The sequence below is a fragment of the Tachyglossus aculeatus genome, chromosome 2, assembly GCF_015852505.1.
Source record: "Tachyglossus aculeatus isolate mTacAcu1 chromosome 2, mTacAcu1.pri, whole genome shotgun sequence".
NCBI lineage: Eukaryota > Metazoa > Chordata > Mammalia > Monotremata > Tachyglossidae > Tachyglossus > Tachyglossus aculeatus.
The window spans coordinates 32243986-32264786 of record NC_052067.1 but is presented as its reverse complement, the minus strand read 5'-3'; the positions used below and the strand labels follow the sequence as shown (position 1 = coordinate 32264786).

Here is a 20801-nt window from a genome sequence, read left to right as displayed (position 1 = left end):
TTTAGGGCTGAAAAGGCCAGTGGAGATTCCACAGTCCCAGCCATATTGTGCACACAAAAAAACTGTCCTGTCCCTTGTTGTGTTGTTATATTTTAATGTTTGGGGAGACTGATATTGTTTTCTCTCTTCCCTCCATGTTTCTCATTTCTTACAAACCTCTTGCTCAAGAAGAGCAACTCCTTTATTAATAGCAACATGCATGCCCTGCTGGTCTGTACTATGTGACTGACTCCTAGTTTTCAACTGGGCTGCAGCAATGTGTGAAGAGTTGGTTTGGCTGTGTCCTTCAAATATTTCCTCTGCCCTCCTTGTTCTCAATAAACTCATGGTGACAACCTGGATAATCCCACCCTAATCACCTTTAAAGATACAAAATAAATAGGAACAGAGAGCACACATGGCCATTTTGTTTATTCCTCAAACTCTTATTATCCTTACTTATCCTGTTCACATTCTCCCACCTACTTAAACTGTGAGCCCCAACTGGAACAGGGACTGCGTCCAAAATGATTACCGTGTATCAACCTCAGCACGTAATACAGTGCTTGGGACTAAGTGCTTAACAATCAATCAATCAATCAATAGTATTTATTGAGCACTTACTGTGTGCAGAGCACTGTACTAAGTGCTTGGGAAGTACAAGTCGGCAACACATAGAGACGGTCCCTACCCAACAGCGGGCTCACAGTCTAGAAGGGGGAGACAGAGAACAAAACCAAACACACTAACAAAATAAAATAAATAGAATAGATATGTACAAGTAAGATAGAGTAATAAATATGTACAAACACATACTGTTGTTATCACACTTTTAAATGGTCTCACTGGCAGTGAAAATAACCAGCTGCCTTAACCCTCTATAAACACAGTCCTCTAGACTGTAAGCTCATTGTGGGCAGGGAATATGACAGCCAACTCTGTTACAGTGTACTCTCCCAGGCCCTTAGTACAGTGCTCTGCATATAAGTGCTCAATAAATCAATCAAATAATAATAATAATAATAATAAATGGTAATGGCATTTATTAAGCACTTACTAGGCCCTTGGTACAGTGCTCTGCATATAAGTGCTCAATAAATCAATCAAATAATAATAATGATAAATAATGGCATTTATTAAGTGCTTACTATGTGCAAAGCACTATTCTAAGCGCTGGGGAGGTTACAAGGTGATCAGGTTGACCCTCGTGGGGCTCACAGTCTTAATCCCCATTTTACAGATGAGGTAACTGAGGCACAGAGAAGTGAAGTGACTTGCCCAAAGTCACACAGCCGACAACTGGCGGAGTTGGGATGTGAACCCATGATCTCTGACTCCAAAGCCCGTGCTCTTTCCTACTGAGTCACGCTGCTCATTAACAGTGCTTTGCACATAGTAAGCACTTAACAAATACCATTATTATTTTTATTATTATTACCCACATACCCAGAAAACCTTTATCATTAAAACTGGTATGAAATGGCAAAAACATCTGGATTCCTCAATAAGTTCTTTGTTATGCTGACACTCATGGCCTAAGTTAAAACTTTGAAGTGGTTTAATAAATTTGGAAAATTTTGCTTTAAAAAATGAACAGAGATTGTAGAATCCATTTTCCACAGGTCAATTTACTACTACATGGCATTAACCTTCCATACCCAAAAATGTGATGGCTTATCTACTTTTCATGACAATTTCCAAAATACATTGGAAAAAATATATAAGCAGGCTTATGAAACATACACTTACTTAGTTTATCAACTCAACCTGGAGAAGATAGTGAAGGAAAAAAATGAGTAGAGAAGCAGAGGCCTAGTGGAAAAAGCCCGAGCCTCAAAGTCAGAGGACTTGATTTATAATCTCAGCTCTGCCAATTGCTGCCATGTAACCTTGGGCAAGTCACTTAACATCTCTGTTCCTTGGTTTCCCCATCTGCAAAGTGAGGATTCAATTCCTCTTCTCTCTCTCTCTTAGTCTGTAACTCCCATGAAGAACAGGAACTGTGTCTTACCTGAATATCTTCCCTCTAATCCAGCATATTTTTTATGGTCTGTTAGGCAATCTTCCCTCTAATCCAGCATATTTTTATGGTCTTTGTTAAGCATTTACTATGTGCAAGACACTGTTCTAAGCACTAGGATAGATATAAGAGAGGCAGCGTGGCTCAGTGGAAAGAGCCCAGGCTTGGGAGCCAGAGGTCAAGGGTTCTAATCCCGACTTTGCCACTTTTTTTTAAGGGCATTTATTAAACGCTTACTATGTGCAAAGCACTAAGCGCTGGGGAGGTTACAAGGTGATCAGGTTGTCCCACGGGGGGCTCACAGTCTTAATCCCCATTTTACAGATGAGATAACTGAGGCACAGAGAAGTTAAGTGACTTGCCCAAAGTCACACAGCTGACAATTGGTAGAGCCGGGATTTGAACCCATGACCTCTGACTCCAAAGCCCGCGCTCTTTCCGCTGAGCCACGCTGCTTCACACTTGTCAGCTGTGTGACCTTGGGCAAGCCACTTAACTTTTCTGTGCCTCAGTTACCTTATCTGTAAAATGGGGATTAAGACTGTGAGCCCCACGTGGGACAACCTGATCACCTTGTAAGCCCGCAGCACTTAAAACAGTACTTCTCACATAGTAAGCGCTTAAAAAATGTCATCAATATCATTATTGTTATTATTATATAAGGTAAACAGGTTGGACACAATCTATATCCCTTGACTCACAGTCTTAGTCCCCCTTTTACTAATGAGGTAACTGATGCACAGAGAAGTTAAGTGACTTGTCCAAGGTCACCCAGCAGACAAGTGGCTGAGCTGGGACTAGAACCCAGGTCCTTCTGATCCCGGGCCCATGCTCTATCCACTAGGCCACGCTGCTTCTCAGAGGCCAGGCTACTTCTCAGTGTTTAGCACAGAGCGCTCCAATGTCACAAACATTAATATTACTAGATGGCAAAATACAGATCACCAAACAAAATCAGTTCCCAATTCAGAAGTATGAGTATCTTACATTAGTATTTTTCTCTAAACAGTGTTACCATCCATTTGTGCATTTAATATGAAAAACAAAACACTGATAAAAATCAAATTCTACAAGAGATAACTTATTAATAGACTATTTCATAATTTAGTATCTTGAAAAGAAAATGTAGTTTATAATAATTAATGAGAACTTATTAGGCATTTACTGTGCATCACTGTGCTACACACTGGATAAGATACATGACAGCAGATCCTGCAAATATTTTTGACATTCTTTGATCCACCTCTCTCTTTCCTATAATTTTTGCCAAACAGTCCCAAGTTCAAGAACATTTTCAACTGTACTGTTGGCTTTAATGTGTTCCGAAGAATTCTCCATTGCACACACTAAATTACCAAAGCCTTCACATTTTAATACCTCCAACTTTAGGAAAGCTTTTTTCAAGCTAAATTTAAAATAGCAATGATGAGTAATTCGGAAGGCATTTTTTTCTTTTGTTTTGTGCGCCAAATGAACTGCCCAAATCATCATCAATCGTATTTATTTTATTTAAACCTCACTGAAAGAAATGAGACAACTGAACCAGGCATTAAAAGAGTTTCATAACATGCATCCACAGTCAAAAGGACCAACGAACAGCAGTACTTAGAAGAGAAAAATGCCACAATGCCTGGAGCAAAGGAAGTCTGCAGTACCCATACCCCAGCACCTGCGTGTCAAATGAGCCAAGACTGATTAAGCATTACACAGGCAACATGGCTAAGAAATATGTTTCTAGTCCAAGAAACAATATAGAGAGGTAAAAACGAAAAGTTCATGAGAAAGGCAGTTCAAATTTCTAGACAATCAATATTCTTTAAGTATGGCCCTAATAAAATGGACACCTTGCAAATTAATATCCTGATCATTTCAAAGATGGCATTCGGGTCTGAGTTAGCTACAATTCTTTACATCAATCAATCGTATTTATCAATCAATCGTATTTATTGAGCGCTTACTATGTGCAGAGCACTGTACTAAGCGCTTGGGAAGAACAAATTGGCATCACATAGAGACAGTCCCTACCCAACAGTGGGCTCACAGTCTAAAAGGGGGAGACAGAGAACAGAACCAAACATACCAACAAAATAAAATAAGTAGGATAGAAATGTACAAGTAAAATAAATAAATAAATAGAGTAATAAATATGTACAACCATATATACATATATACAGGTGCTGTGGGGAAGGGAAGGAGGTAAGACGGGGGGATGGAGAGGGGGACGAGGGCGAGAGGAAAGAAGGGGCTCAGTCTGGGAGCAAAATATTTACATATATTTTTGTATGAAGAGAGAGGTAGGCTAAAGAGAAAACAGCACCAGGAGCTGGAAATCTTAAGTACAACACACAAAAGGGGCAATCAGGGCTGCCATACATGAAGACGGAGTTAGCTACATTTTTTTATATATATTTTTGTATGAAGAGAGAAGTAGGCTAAAGAGAAAACAGCACCAGGAGCTGGAAATCTTAAGTACAACACACAAAAGGGGCAATCAGGGCTGCCACACATGAAGACGGAGGGAGTTCCGGGCCAGAGGGAGGATGTAGGCAAGGGATTGGCAAAGCACGTGGGCTGCGTTTTTACCAGGTAACCGGTGAGATAAGCTTGGAGGAAGCGAGATGACTGAGTGCTTTTAAGTCGATGGTACGAAGTTCCTGTTTGAAGTGGCAATGGATGGGTAACCCCTGGAGATTTTTGAGGAGTCACCCAGTGAACATTGTTTTAGAAAAAGAATCTGGGCAGCAGAGTGAAGTGAGGACTGACAGGAGCAAGGGAACCCATGCGGCCTAATGATAATAATAATATAATATTTATATATAATATATAATTAATAATATTAATGCTATTAATAGTATTAATATTAGTGGAAAGAGCACAGGCCTAGGAGTCAGGAGGACCTGGGTTCTAATTCCGGCTCCACAACTTGTCGGCTGTGTGACCTTGGGCAACATAAAAAAATGTGACTCCACTTAACTTCTCTGTGCCTCAGTTTCTTTATTTGTACAAGGGGGATCAAGCCCACTGTTGGGTAGGGACTGCCTGTATATGTTGCCAACTTGTACTTCCCAAGCGCTTAGTACAGTGCTCTGCACACAGTAGGCGCTCAGTAAATACAACTGATTGATTGACTGTGAGCCCCATGTGAGATGTGGCACCGTGGCTCAGTGGAAAGAGCACGGGCTTTGGAGTCAGAGGTCGTGGGTTCGAATCCCGGCTCTGCCACATGCCTGCTGTGTGACCTTGGGCAAGTCACTTCACTTCTCTGAGCCTCAGTTACCTCATCTGGAAAATGGGGATTAAGACTGTGAGCCCCGCGTGGGGCAACCTGATCACCTTGTATCCCCCCAGCGCTTAGAACAGTGCTTGGCACATAGTAAGTGCTTAACAAATGCCATCATTATTATTATTATTACATGGATGATGTCCAATCTAGTTGGCTTGTATCTACCCCAGTGCTCAGTACAGACCATGGCACATAGTGAGCTCTTAACAAATACCATAAAAAAAGGAACGGAAGTCAGCAAAAAGGCTGGTGCAGTAGTCCAGATAGGATAGGAGTAGTAATTTGATCAGTGTACAGTGATTGAGATGGAGGGGAAAGGGCAGATTTTAGTGAAGTTGTCACGGTAGATTCGACAGGATTTGGTGATATTGAATATGCAGGTAGAATGAGAGAGATGAGTCAAGGACAATGCCAAAGTTACAGGCTTTTTGAGACGGGAGGACAGTGATGGGGAAGATAGTGTTCTTTTACAAAATATATTTTTAAAACCAGTATTTTACAGGTTGCCATACCTAACCCGAAACACTTCTTTGGAAAAGGCAACGGAACAAAAGGGTCCAGCTGCCCTAGCAGCTAAAATTTTGTAATTTCTTTTTAAAAAAAAAATGGGGATGGAAGAGCTCTCGCAATTCTGAATGAGCTTTATGTGAAGAAACGTAAGTGAAATTAATACCTCCGAAGACTAAGGAAAGTAACAAGTGGAAAAACTACTTTATAAGTTTTGAGATTAATTGTCATATGTGTTCTTAAAAATGCTAAGATGTAGCTTATATGTATTAGGTGTTCTACATGGCATGTTAATATACTTATCTCATATGGTGCAGTGACTTCAGTGGTAATAATTATGCTGACTTTTACTGATGATAAATGGAGTGTAAAGTGGCATTGTAAGCTGAAAAGAAACTGTTATGGTGTTTGTTTTGTCATACATTACTTAGAAAATATAAAATTTAGATGAACTCATTAATTAAGAATAGGAGAGGGTCACCATGGCCTATCAGAAGTAATGGAACTGTGAGCCATGAGATCAAGATTCTGATCTCAGTTCTGCCATAATTTGCTGTGTGCCCTTGGGAAAACTGTGGAACCTCTCTGTAAGTCAGTTTCCTTATCCTTAAAATACCCATTCTCCCTACTTCTTGAATCGTAAACCCCAAGGAAAGTTCACAGATTATTTTTTTATCTTCACGAAAACTTAAGTGCTTAGTAAACACTGTGATTATAAAACACTAAATATGGGATTAAACTAAACTACTAAAACTACTTTGTGAACAGAAAAAAATAATTTAAGTTATCCACGTTATATTTTGGTTGTCAGGAAAGAAAAACATGCAGACTACAACTGTTTGCCCGTGAGGATTAAAAAGAAATGTTAATGGTGCCAATGCAGACAAGATGTGCAACTGCCTTTAATCAATGAACAATGCAGAACTCGGAAAAGACGGTATTATTCACCTCACCCAGGAACCCAATTTGCTTATGTAATACCCGGAGTTTATCAATATTGATGGTATTTATTAAGTACTTACTGTGTGCTTAGAACTATGCTTGGGACAATATCATACAACAGAGTTAGCAGACATGTTCCCTGCCCATAGTGAGTTGACAGTCTAGATGAGGAGATAGGTATAATTGGTAATAAATACTTCATAATAATGGCATAAGAACCGTGAGGGCGAGGCAAATATCAAGTGCCCAAAGGTCACAGATCTTAGTGAAGAGACATAGCAGAAGGATGGGGGAGCTGGGGAAAAGTGGGCTTAATCGTGGAAGGCCTCTTGGAGGAGATGTGACTGTAATAAGGCTTTGAAGCTTGGGGAGAGTGGTAGTCTGGTGTATATGCAGGGGGAGGGAGTTCCAGACTGGGCAGAAAAGGGGAGATTCATTCATTCATTCAATCGTATTTATTGAGCACTTACTGTGTGCAGAGTACTGTACTAAGCGCTTGGGAAGTACAAGTTGGCAACATATACAGACGGTCCCTACCCAACAGCGGGCTCACAGTCTAGAAGGGGGAGACAGACAACAAAACAAAACATGTGGACAGGTGTCAAGTCATCAGAATAAATAGAAATAAAGCTAGATGCACATCATTAACAAAGTAAATAGAATAGTAAATATGTACAAGTAAAATAGAGTAATGAATCTGTACAAACATATATACAGGTGCTGTGGGGAGGGGAAGGAGGTAGGGTGGGCAGGATGGGGAGAAGGAGAGGGAAAACGGGGCTTGCTCAGTCTGGGAAGATCTCCTGGAGGAGGTGGGCTCTCAGTAGGGCTTTGAAGGGAGGAAGAGAGCTAGCTTGGCGGATGTGCGGAGGGAGGGCATTCCAATGGGCTGGGGGTCCACGGCGGGACAGGCAAGAACGAGGCACAGTGAGGAGGTTAGCGGCAGAGGAGCGGAGGGTGCGGACTGGGCTGTAGAAGGAGAGAAGGGAGGTGAGGTAGGAGGGGGTGAAGTGATGGACAGGCTTGAAGCTGAGTGAGGAGTTTTTTCTTGATGCATAGGTTGACTGGCAGCCAATGGAGATTTTTTGAGGAGGGGAGTAACATGCCCAGAACGTTTCTGCACAAAGATGATCCGGGCAGCAGCGTCAAGTATAGACTGAAGTGGGGAGTGACAGGAGGATGGGAAAGGGGAAATGGGACAGGAGAACAGGAGATGGGAAAGAGGTCCTGGATCTATCTTATTGAGGTAGATGAGGTAGGTGCACAAAGGGTAAGATGGCGCCAGAGGAGCCAAGTGTGTGCGGGCTGCGCTGTAGTAGCAAATCAGTGAGGTTAGATAAGTGGGAACAAGCTGATCGAGTGATATAGAGACAACGGCAAAGAATTCTGTTTTAATGTGGAGGTGGATAGGCAACCACTGGAGATTCCTGAGGAGTGAAGAAACATGGACTGAATGGTTTTCAGAAAAATGACCTAGGCAGCAGAGTGAAGTATGGACCGGAGTGGAGAACGACTGGAGGCCGGGAAGTCAGCCAGGAGGTGGATTTGGTAGTCAAGGTGGGACAGGATAAGTGCTTGGATCAGTGTGGTAGCAGTTTGAATGAAAAGGAAAGGGTGAACTTTAACAATGTAGGAAGGTAGAATCAACAGGATTCAGTAACAGATTGAATATGTGGGTTGAGGGAGACAGATGAGTTGAGGAGAATGCCACTGTTACAGGCTTGTGTGAGAGAGAGGATAGTATTAATGTGTCTCCCCCTCTAGACTCAAAGTTCAATGTGGGTAGAGAATATTTCTATTAACTCTGTGGTATTATACTCTCCCAAGCACTTAGTATAGTGCTCTGCACACAGTAAGTACTCAATAAATATCACTGATTGACTGTATCTTTCAAGGTCATATAAATCCACTAAAAACAACCTTATGCAGAGCTAATTGTTAATCACATTTGTAATTCATTCCAGACTATTACCAAGTTTGGAAAAGAATGATCCATTCTGGGGGAAAATGCATTCCCCCAATAATGTCTGTTGGACTCTGCTGTTCTGCAAACAAAATACCTCTTTCAGAGGTAGAGCTAAACGACTTATGGGAAAAGAAATACGGACCCCTCCCTAAGAAAATGAACTGAAATAGCAAAATATACTTCAGAGACAATACTTACCAGAAGCCAGTCTCTTAAATGTCCTGTCTATCCAGGTAGCCTGAGATACTTAAAAGGCATGCGACATAAGGCATTTGCCCAACTGTTTCTTTTTACTTGAGGCCCAGTGTGTATTCGTTCTTCCCTGACTAAATGTTCAATTCCCCTCTCCATCTCCCTTCTGAGTCACCTGTGCATTTGGATTTGTACCCTTTAAATACTTGCTATTCACCCCACTCTCAGGTCCATAACACTTATGTACATATTTGTAATTTATTTTAATGTCTGCCTTCCCCTCTAAACTGTAAGCTCCTTGTGGACAGGGAGCATGTTTACCAGGTCTATTATATTATACTCTCTCAAGCCCTTAGTACACAATACAGTATGCACAAGCTCTACACACAATAGGCACTCACTGAATACCACCAATTGATAGGAAAGGGAAAGTTTAATTTATATTTGTCGAACAAAATCAAGCAATGGTATTTACTGGGGGCTTAATGTATGCCCAGCAGTATGCTACATGCTTAGGGAAAGTACAGTACAATAGAGATGGTGGACACAATCCCTGATCACGAAGTGTTTACAGTCTATGAGGGGAAATAGCGCTTAGTACAGTGCTCTGCACACAGTAAGCACTCGATACGATTGATTGATTGATTGATTGATTGATTGACACTGTGGACCACCCCCTTCTCCTCCACATGTTATCTGACCTTGGCTTCACAGACTCCGTCCTCTCCTGGTTCTCCTCTTATCTCTCCGGTCGTTCTTTCTCAGTCTCTTTTGCAGGCTCCTCCTCCCCCTTCCATCCTCTTACTGTGGGGGTTCCCCAAGGTTCAGTGCTTGGTCCCCTTCTGTTCTCAATCTACACTCACTCCCTTGGTGACCTCATTCGCTCCCACGGCTTCAACTATCATCTCTACGCTGATGACACCCAGATCTACATCTCTGCCCCTGCTCTCTCCCCCTCCCTCCAGGCTCGCATCTCCTCCTGCCTTCAGGACATCTCCATCTGGATGTCCGCCCGCCACCTAAAGCTCAACATGTCGAAGACTGAGCTCCTTGTCTTCCCTCCCAAACCTTGTCCTCTCCCTGACTTTCCCATCTCTGTTGACGGCACTACCATCCTTCCCGTCTCACAAGCCCGCAACCTTGGTGTCATCCTCGACTCTGCTCTCTCATTCACCCCTCACATCCAAGCCGTCACCAAAACCTGCCGGTCTCAGCTCCGCAACATTGCCAAGATCCGCCCTTTCCTCTCCATCCAAACTGCTACCCTGCTAATTCAAGCTCTCATCCTATCCCGTCTGGACTACTGCACTAGCCTTCTCTCTGATCTCCCATCCTCGTGTCTCTCTCCACTTCAATCCATACTTCATGCTGCTGCCCGGATTATCTTTGTCCAGAAACGCTCTGGACATATTACTCCCCTCCTCAAAAACCTCCAATGGCTACCGATCAATCTGCGCATCAGGCAGAAACTCCTCACCCTGGGCCTCAAGGCTCTCCATCACCTCGCCCCCTCCTACCTCACCTCCCTTCTCTCCTTCTACTGCCCAGCCCGCACCCTCCGCTCCTCCACCACTAATCTCCTCACTGTAACTCGCTCTCGCCTGTCCCGCCATCGACCCCCGGCCCACGTCATCCCCCGGGCCTGGAATGCCCTCCCTCTGCCCATCCGCCAAGCTAGCTCTCTTCCTCCCTTCAAGGCCCTGCTGAGAGCTCACCTCCTCCAGGAGGCCTTCCCAGACTGAGCCCCTTCTTTCCTCTCCCCCTCGTCCCCCTCTCCATCCCCCCGTCTTACCTCCTTCCCTTCCCCACAGCACCTGTATATATGTATATATGGTTGTACATATTTATTACTCTATTTATTTATTTATTTATTTATTTTACTTGTACATTTCTATCCTACTTATTTTATTTTGTTGGTATGTTTGGTTCTGTTCTCTGTCTCCCCCTTTTAGACTGTGAGCCCACTGTTGGGTAGGGACTGTCTCTATGTGATGCCAATTTGTACTTCCCAAGCGCTTAGTACAGTGCTCTGCACATAGTAAGCGCTCAATAAATACGATTGATTGATTGATTGATTGATTGATAAATAGACAAAATAAATTACAGAAATGGGAAATAGTAGAGCATAAGCATATATAAATGATAATGGTGGCACTTGTAAAGCACTTACTATATGCCAGGCTAAGCGCTGGGGTGGATACAGCAAATCAAGTTGGACAGTCCCTATCCAAAATGGGCCTCACAGCCTCAACCCCATTTTACAGGTGAGGTAACTGAGGCACAGATAAGTTGAGTGACTTGCCCAAGGTCACCAACAGACAAGTGGCAGAGTCAGGATTAGAGCCCATGGTCTTCTGACTTTCAGGCCCATGCTATATCCATTATGCCATGGGACAGGGAAGCAGCTTACCTCAGTAGAAAGAGCACGGGTTTGGGAGTCAGAGGTCATGGATTCGAATCCCCGCTCTGCCACTTGTCAGCTGTGTGACCGTGGTCAAGCCACTTAACTTCTCTGTGCCTCAATTCCCTCATCTGGAAAATGGGGATTAAGACTGTGAGCCCCACGTGGGACAATCTGATCACCTTGCATCCCCCCCAACGCTTAGAACAGTGTTTCACACATAGTAAGCCCTTAAATGCCATTATTATCATTATTATTATTATTAAAGTGCTCATGGGGCACACTGCCTAGTGCATAGGTAAAGCAAAGTGGAAGGTAAATAACGGAAATAAAATAAGGGCTTAATCAGGGAAGGCCTCTTGGAGGAGGAGTGATTTTAGGAGGGTTTTGTAGGTGTGGAGAGATGTAGACTGTTGGGGATTTTTTTTTTTACTTCCTTCCCTGAAATTGTGACTTAAAGTTGGTCAAAATGCAAAGACATGACAATTCCCGACAGCTTGAAAAACTCAGGCACACATCTGCAAGAAATTTCTTCCTATATTTTGGTCAGTAAAGAAATTGAGGTTAACCTTAAATTTTTAATATAACCTCCAGACAATGACTGTTTTTTTAATTCAAGTGACAGATAAACAGAAAAACACTCCCAAGATGATAAAAAGCACCGCATAGCATAAGTGCATTTTTATACCAGTTCAATTTCTCAAATGGATAACCAATGTTCTTACTAATTTGCATTAGTAGTTGACTGAGGCTTGAAAATGTTCCTGATGTAAGAGTTCCATTCCTCTAATTTACAATAAGAGTGCACAACGTCCAATCTCAAAACCAGTTAATATAAAACACACTTTTAAGTGTACTGAATGTCTTTAATGATCTTTCAGGAAAATAAAAGTTATATTCTTTAAAATGCAAGCGATCTTTCATTATCCATAATGCTGGAGGGGAGGTGTTGAAAAGTGAAAAACTTAGATATTACAAAAGAGAAAGTCAACGTGACCTACCTTTCCAATTCAATAACCAGCCTCCCCATTTATTGAATTTCAAAACTCAACCCAAAGCACCTAACCCAGCTACTATTAACACCTGGGAAACCCAAAGTGCCTGAAGCCATGCTTGAGAAAAGTGCCCAAGCCATGAGAAGCAAGGACGAGTGGGTGTGGCGCACTATCAGGTAGCTGATGATCCGTCTGTTTTCCGAGGATGGAGCCGGAAGGTGGAGGGGACCCCATCGAGACCCTTCCCTCGGGAGAAGAGCCCGGGATGTCTACTTTAGGTACTGGAACTGAACAGAAACTGAAGGTAAGGTACTGGTGAAGCAGCAAGGCCTAGTAGAAAGAGCAGGGGCTGGGAGTCAGATGACCTAGGTTTTAAACCCAGACCTGCCATTTGCATTGAGCAAGTCACTTGACTTCTCTGTACCTCCATCTACTCCTCTGTAAAATGAGAATTCAACACTTGCTCTATATCCCCCTTAGACTGTGACTGGCTCTATGTGGAACAGGACTCTGACCTGCTTGGTTGCTTGCCATACTGTGTGTTCTTAACAAAAACTATGGTTATTTTGATGAATATTCGTGGGATGCTCCACACTGCTAAGCCACAGAGAGCCCCCCTTGATGAGAGAGAATAAGAGAGAGAGAGAGAGAGTGTGTGAGTGAGTGTGCCTGGCTTTCAATGACCGGGATTCTTGGCTCCCACCTGCTCTGCTTACTGCTGTTTGCCTGATTTTTTCCTAACCAAGAGGCTCACAAGCTGGCCAAATAAGTCATAATGCAACCTATCTGTGACAACGGCCCATTGGATTAAATGTTGGGGCTCACTACTGAGCGGGGAGGCCTTCAACGCAGCCCCCTCCCAACCCCAGCCAAGTGTACCCTCATGCTCAAAATGGAAAGCTGGCACCTCTGCTTTCTTTCATCTTATTCAGTAAAAAAGCATCCTGTAAAAATGGATTGGAGATCTGCTATTAGCCATGTAGGGAGGCCCCTTGCTAAGGACTGGGTTCTGGACAAGGTAAACAGATGATTTAAAGGGGAACTAAAGTGAGCAGTCCTCACAAGCCCTAGGAGCCCCTGGTACAGTCTAGAATAAACAGATCTTACTATCTATTTTAATTTGAAATCACTCTATTCGAACCAGTCAAAAATACCTCAAAGGTTGGGGAGGGAAGGGAATACTCCAAAGTATATTTTGCAGCATTATCTCAAAGTGAGAGAACACTAATTCAATAAGGCTATTAAGAAAGATCTCTAAGAGTGTTACAGTAGGGGTAGCTGAATTCAAAACTGCTGCCAAGAAGGACCCAAAAATGGGAAATTCAAGAGTTGTTTCCTCTCATCATCTGCTGTCTCTGTTTTGTGTAAATGTGACGGGGAGATGTGAGGGTAGTGAGAGAGACTGTGGGCCCGCTGTTGGGTAGGGACCGTCTCTATATGTTGCCAACTTGTACTTCCCAAGTGCTTAGTACAGTGCTCTGCACACAGTAAGCGCTCAATAAATACAATTGAATGAATGAATGAATGAATGGAGAGGGGAGGGGAGGGAAGAAGTAAGGTAAATGCCAGAAAGGTGTAGGACGGGTGGGAATATCAGATCAAATCTTCAATCCACAGTTTCTGGGAAAGGTTAAAAACTCTCACAACATATCACCCAATTTGCTTCAGTAGTCAGTTCCAAAGTCTAAATAGCCAGGATCTAGGTGGTCTCTCATTTTTAGCACACTATCTTGTGAAAATTTTAACCAGGCCTAACTGTACAAAGGTAAATTGGGCACTAGAAAAATAGGGGAATGTTATATTTTATGAATAAAAAGGCCCTGCATTTCTTGGCTGTAAAAAGGAGCATCTCACACACCAACGAACATGATGACAGTAATGGCAAACATCCACAAATCTGTCATTTTATTCATTCTTCCATGTCTTTATGACATGATACCTACATATTGTAAATGTTGATATTTTTCCTTTTTAAAAAAGTATTATTATTAAGAAGCTCAACAACTTCAGAATATTTCGAAGTGATTTTTCATAAAAAGTGATAAGCCTTGTCATTTGCAAAGGGGACAATTTTGAAAACCTAGTAAATAGGAAATAAAGTTTTAAGTTAGTTCCAGGAAACATATTGGCAAGTTAGGAACTGACTTATATGATTCCCAAAATAGAACTATGCTATGAAAAACATACCATTCCTGTAATTTCTAGCAGCCATTTTCAACGGGTTTCTGAAAAAAGAAATAAGCCTTCTCTAGCCGAAGTAACTGAAATGTCATCTCCTCAAATACAACCAAGTAAACTGATTTCTTTGTTTTCGAATTAATACCATGATGATATATTGCTATCTAATGGGCCCCGGATAAGATTTGTAGAACTCACTGGTGACTTCATGCATTCTGGCATCAAACCTCTGAAAAATACGGTGGTGCCAATTTTTCCAGAGACAAGTTTCAAAGATACAATTGGAAAATATGAAATGTTAAAACCTAACCTGGGTCAAGCTTCCCAAGCTTCTTAGGGAGCGGGCAGTCCTTTGTGCTTCTGCAGTTGTATGCCTTGGGTACAGATATGAAGACTAATCATTTGAAATGTCCTCCTTCCCACCTATGCTCCTCCTGCCACAGCTCCCTCCTACTGTCTTTGGTTTTAATTTTGTGTTGTGGATGTGACCTTCTCTTAAGCTGTTTTAATGTTTTATTGCTCCCGATGAGTCTGCCACAAGTCCCCATCTCACCTTTATTCCTAGATGGTTAACCCGTAAAAGGCTGTTTCTAATTCCCACATATACACTCTTCTGCATGCTTAGTACGGTGCTCTACAGACAATAAGTGCTTAATAAATACAACTGCTATGGCTATAGAGGAAAAAAGTTGTTCAACCTCCATCTGTGGAGGTTAGAAAAAGGGGATACATTCTTCCCTACTTCAGGTTGGTGAAGTGTAATTTTGCCAAAATGAACGTTCTTGAAAAGATGATCTCGTTCACTTTTTCAATGCTATGACTTGTTACTTCATCATATAATGAGCCTAATACAGCTGTTCTCATGGAGTGTCACAGGAGAGCTCAGTAGCCCAAACACTAGGCAATTTACCTGATATATGCCTACACTCTAAGAAATATTCACATTTCTCAGGTTGCACAAAACCAGAGCTAGAGTGAATACCAAGAAAAGTCAGAGATTAAAAGAAAAAAAACTGAAAGAATGCAAAATTCGACCAGTTCTCTTTTGACAGAGGCAACGATTCAGAATTAGCTAATCTGACACTGTCAAACTCTGGAAACAGGAAATAATTGAAAAGCAAGATACTTAGACTTTGATAAAGAAAAATGCCAGTGTTTTGCTGTCACCTGCTGTGCCGACAAATATTTGTGAAATGGAAACATGTAAAAATAGCAGCTATTTCAATACTTAATACATATAGATACCCAACTGGATACCACAATATGCATATATTATTGACATTTCTTTTTTTAAAAGTTCTTTTTTTTGACGTTTTTTGCTTTTTGTTTGCTTTGGGGGATTTGTTAAGCACTTACTATGTACTAAGCACTGGGGTATATACAAGCTAATTAGGTTGGACAAGATTCATGTCCCACATAGGGTTCAGAGTCTTACTCCCCATTTTACAGATGAGGTAACAGGCACAGAGAAGTTAAGTGACTTGCCCAAAGTCACACAGCAGACAAGTGGTAGAGCCGTAATTAGAATTAAGGCCTATGCTCTTTCCAATCAACCAATCATATTTATTGAGTGCTTACTGTGTGCAGAGCACTGTACTAAGCGCTTGGGAAGTACAAGTTGGTAACATATAGAGACAGTCCCTACCCAACAGTGGGCTCACAGTCTAAAAGGGGGAGACAGAGAACAAAACCAAACATATTAACAAAATAAAATAAATAGAATAGATATGTACGAGTAAAATAAATAGAGTAATAAATATGTACAAACATATATACATATATACAGGTGCTGTCGGGAAGGGAAGGAGCTGCAGTGCTGGTGCTATCTCTGTATCGGTGCTATCTCCGGATATCTTAAACTCCCTTTAAAACAAGGAAAAGCAAAGTACCAAAGTACTAACCACTATTTAAATAGCCATTAAACATTTATTGTAAACTGAATTTTGCATATGCAAATATCTTTAAAATAACCACTTGGTGAAACGCTTAAGTTACACAAAGTTGGGTACTCTGAAAACAGTATTGATTGTTTTAGATTTCTAGGGTGCCAATTACATTCTTAATGACAGTTTAGTGCCATTAAATGATATCCCTATGAATTTACTGCACCTCAGGAAGTGTCATGTAGGGCATTGCTTATTCAGTCTCTTAGGATGGGGTCAAGGTATTCAAGATAATTGGTGTTCAGAAAATATGATTGTCAGTATACGACTAGTGGTACTCAGTGGAAAGAGCATGAGCTTGGGAGTCAGAGGTCATGGGTTCTAATCCTGGCTCCCCCACATGTAGGCTGTGTGACCTTGGGCAAGTCACTTAACTTCTCTGTGCCTCAGCTACCTTATCTGTAAAATGGGGATTAAGACTGTGAGCCCCACATGGGACAACGTGATCACCTTATATCCCCCCACTGCTTAGAACAGTGCTTTGCACATAGTAAGCACTTAACAAATGCCATCATTATTATTGTTACACAGTAATGGGTTTATTGTTACACAACACTTCTCCCTCTTCTTAGATCCCAAGGATCCAGGGTCACCTATTCAACACTCTTCAGCATCAGTTTTGCCAAAGAACAGTTTTTTCCTATATAGAGTTTGTTGGAAAGTTTTATTTGTGGCTGTCTCTTACTTTGTTAATTGTGCTTTTTGTTCCGTGCAAAAATGCAGTGCCTTACTATTGCTGAATTTAGAATTTTAAACTTCAAAATCTATAAATAAAAGCTTAAATAAATAATTTTACAGGAAGCTAGTCCTGACTGTGGCTGCAGACTAATGATTTCCCCCATACAATAATGAAAAGAAAATGCTTCAAAATGGTCCAAAAACTGTTACTTCTATATGAATTTTTAACTGTATTTTTCATTATTTAATGGATCAGAATCGCATATTATCAATCAGATATTAATTAATCAGATATTATTAATCAATTATGAAATAAGGCACTTAGTTCTAGTTATTACATGTTTTACAGAGGTTATGAAACCATATCTGCCAATTAGGCTGGAACTGTCTTAATATTGACTTCAAACCAAAAAATTCTTGTTTCCCCTTAACTATAACATCAATGTCTCAATCTTGATAAAGATCACTTACTGAATTTTTCTTCAGTTAGGTGGCAAACATATGGAGTAATCAAACTATTCCTACTGTAGGCACCCAAATTATGGTTCAGATGAATACTCTTTCAGATGTATTTTTTATAGAAATACCTATAGAGCAGGTAATCACTAGTAGTCTGAAAAAGATGCTAAAGAAAGGAAAAAAAGGTTCTGAAGGGGACTAAGGAAATTAAATAGGAACATACGCTATATCAATCAATGGTATTTGTTATGCACTTACTATGTGCCAGGCACTGTACTAAATGCTGGGGTGGATACAAACAAATTGGGTTGGACATAGTCCCTATCCCATATGGGTCTTACAGTCTCAATACCCAGTTTACAGATGAGGAAATTGAGGCACAGTGAAGTCAAGTAACTTGCCCAAGGTCACAGAGCAGACAAGTGGCAGAGCCAGGATTAGAACCTATGACCATCTGACTCAAGGCCCTTTCACTCTCCATCACCCCTATTCTCCCACACACTGTCGGAAAAGAGGACAAGCATTGTTTTTTTAACCAAATTCCAAGAGCAGTGATATGACCCATTTGTTGTATTCTGAGTGGAAATAAAACTTTGATTGCAAATGTGTTTAGCCACGTAAGCACTGTCACGAGAGGACAGAGCACGGGTCTAAGAATCAGAGGACCTTCACTCTAATCCCATCATTTGCCTGTTTGTGTAACCTCAGGAAAGTTGCAACTTCCCTTTACCTCAGTTTCCTCATCTGTACCCTGTAACTATCCCAGCACTTAGTACAGATACCCGAGCTGTAGATACCCTGATCTAGAGCAGCAGTATGACCTTCCAGGAGTCTAATCATATGTTTAACAGCTTCATTTTGAGAATTAGTGCTTTGCGTAAGTAATCAGCAGCTGTAATGTGTTCATAGAATTGTCACTTCCTTTTTAAATCACAAGTAACACATCATGGTGCACATGGAAGGTTCTCCATAGTCTTAATGTATTTAAAAGTTGCCCAAACTGCAGCATATCTGAGGCAACATACAAATACCCTGCTCCCTCAGTATTTGTATGGATTTAGTAAAAACCCCATTCTTCTCAACATGACTGGGACCAGAAACGAATTAGCAAACACAGAGAACTAATAGCAATGAGATTTCAAAATTTTTGCCAGTCAACAGTATTATTTACATGACAGAAGAGATGAAGAAATGAAATATAACCTTAAACTATTCACTTATTCCTTGCACAAAAGGAGTAACGGTCAAACTAACACTAAAAGACTTCAAGCCTAATTCTAACGGTTTCAAGAAAATTGCCTTATCAAAACTTTATTCTCTCTGTTTGTTCATTAAATTGTGCAGTTTTGCATTAAGGTCAAAGACTGTCAACTAATTACAGTGTTTGAAAAGTCTTACTTCCTTAATACTTAGAGAAACCACAGACTGCACTGAATTGTTTTAAAAGGCAACTTGAATGCTATTTATTTAAACTACATTTCAACCACAAAACATTACTTTAAGGGTTTCTATCAGCAATCAATTATTCCATTTATTATCAAAGCAGCATTAAACACGATTCCTTCCTGTCTATTTAAATGCCAGCATGAAACTTCAAACAGACCTGCTCTTGCATATTCAGCAATGTTCTTTTCAGTTCCTACTAAAGAAAGCATAAAAGTGACCTAGAAAGCAATTTTAAAGCTACTAAAATTATTGTTTCCCAAGCTTACCACCCAGATTCCAGCACTTTATGAAATACATCAATTCCATTTTAAAAGATGGATAGCTGAGGGGTGGACCTATCGACAAAACCAGACAAATGGAGTCACATCTATACCACTCCAAAATATTCCTGTTTTCTGTTACCCTGTTGTGCCAAAGAGTCTTCAGTCTGGGAAACTTTTGAGGCAGTTAAATTTGCAACATTTTTCACATCCTCATTGTGAAAAACCTGTGATGAATTTTGGTTTCTCTAAAGAATAGTCAGAAACAGAATATATAGGATTGATTTCTGATTCATATAAACAGGTAGCGTGAAAGTTGATTAGCTCATTTCTTAGAAACCTGATCATACTTTATAGTTCTCTAGAAATAAAAGTACTTCAATCCAGAAGTCAGGAGTTCAGGGCCGAAAAAGATTACTACTCAGTAATGTCTACATTATCTAACCATACACAGTAGTAAATGTGTCAACTGGCAACTACATCTTGAGAAAGTAAAGGAAGAGTTTTCTCCAGAGCAAGTAGCTCTACCTTTTCTCAAATCCTTCACCACCACAGGATAGTTCTAACCAAAAGTGGGAGATATGGACAAGAATAAGACAAAGAACAGGCTAGAGGCAAGAAAAGCTGTTATAATTATAGCTGGGAACACAGAATTTGTTAAAGGAAGTCTACTGTATAATTATATTTGAAAATTTAGCAAGATGCCCAGAGGCTGGCTTGCAGCTGTCAGGAACTGGTAACTTTACTTCTGCTCATGAGGCGACCACTACAGCAGCTGAAGCTACCATCTTCTACCAGAATAAAGATCTAAAAGAAAAACACCAATCTTCTGCAGAAAACAATATACTGCTAGGATTTAGAGGTGTATCCAGTTAAACAAAATTTGGGACTCGGTTACTCTTTTTCCTCCTTCTGGTCCTCTGTACAGGAGATATTAATAGCTGCAATTCCTTAAGTCACAGTCGTCTCACAGGAAAATGTTCCTTGTATGATTTCTGTTAACTAACGGGTTCTTAAGTTCAGGGCTCTTAATGTCTGTTCCTACTGGCAGGGCCATCCTAGGGCCAAATGGGGTAACTAGTCCTCACTTCCCACTTATGTCCATAGGAAACAGTGAGGCTCCAGAGGGTGATATCATCATCATCATCAACAACAATGGTATGAGACTATGTGCAGTGCACTGTACTAAGCAATTGGAAAAGTACTATACAATAGAGTTAGCAGATATATTCCCGGCTTACAGTATAGTGGGGGAGACAGACATTAATATCAATAAGTAATTTATAGTAAATAATTTAAAGTTATGTACAGAACTGGTATGGGGTGGATGGTGGGACAGAGTGTAGAAGCAAAAGTGGGTATCTGAACCACTGGCAGTTCCTTGCTCGCCCCTTTCTTTCCCAGCTGTCTTACAAGGACACAGCTGGCTGCGTGCACATTCATTCTCTCTCTCATATTCTCTCTCTCTCCCTCCATATCATCCTGCTAATATAAATTGCACTAACCCAGAAGACCATTTGGTTGGACAAACTTGCCTAACTGATGAAGATGG

At 41.0% G+C, this 20801-nt stretch overlaps 1 protein-coding gene across 7 annotated transcripts in view; it reads right to left on the bottom strand.

Moving 5' to 3' along the window:
* TBC1D5 (TBC1 domain family member 5) overlaps window positions 1-20801 on the bottom strand; it is a 498550-nt gene that overhangs the window by 379536 nt on the left and 98213 nt on the right. The window contains exon 1 of one of the 7 annotated variants that reach the window (XM_038759933.1): window positions 604-621. The exons of the other annotated variants lie outside the window; for them this stretch is intronic. The gene's annotated coding sequence lies outside the window, so the exon portion shown is untranslated. Of the gene's footprint in view, window positions 1-603; window positions 622-20801 lie in introns of those variants that run through there. 7 annotated transcript variants of the gene reach the window in all.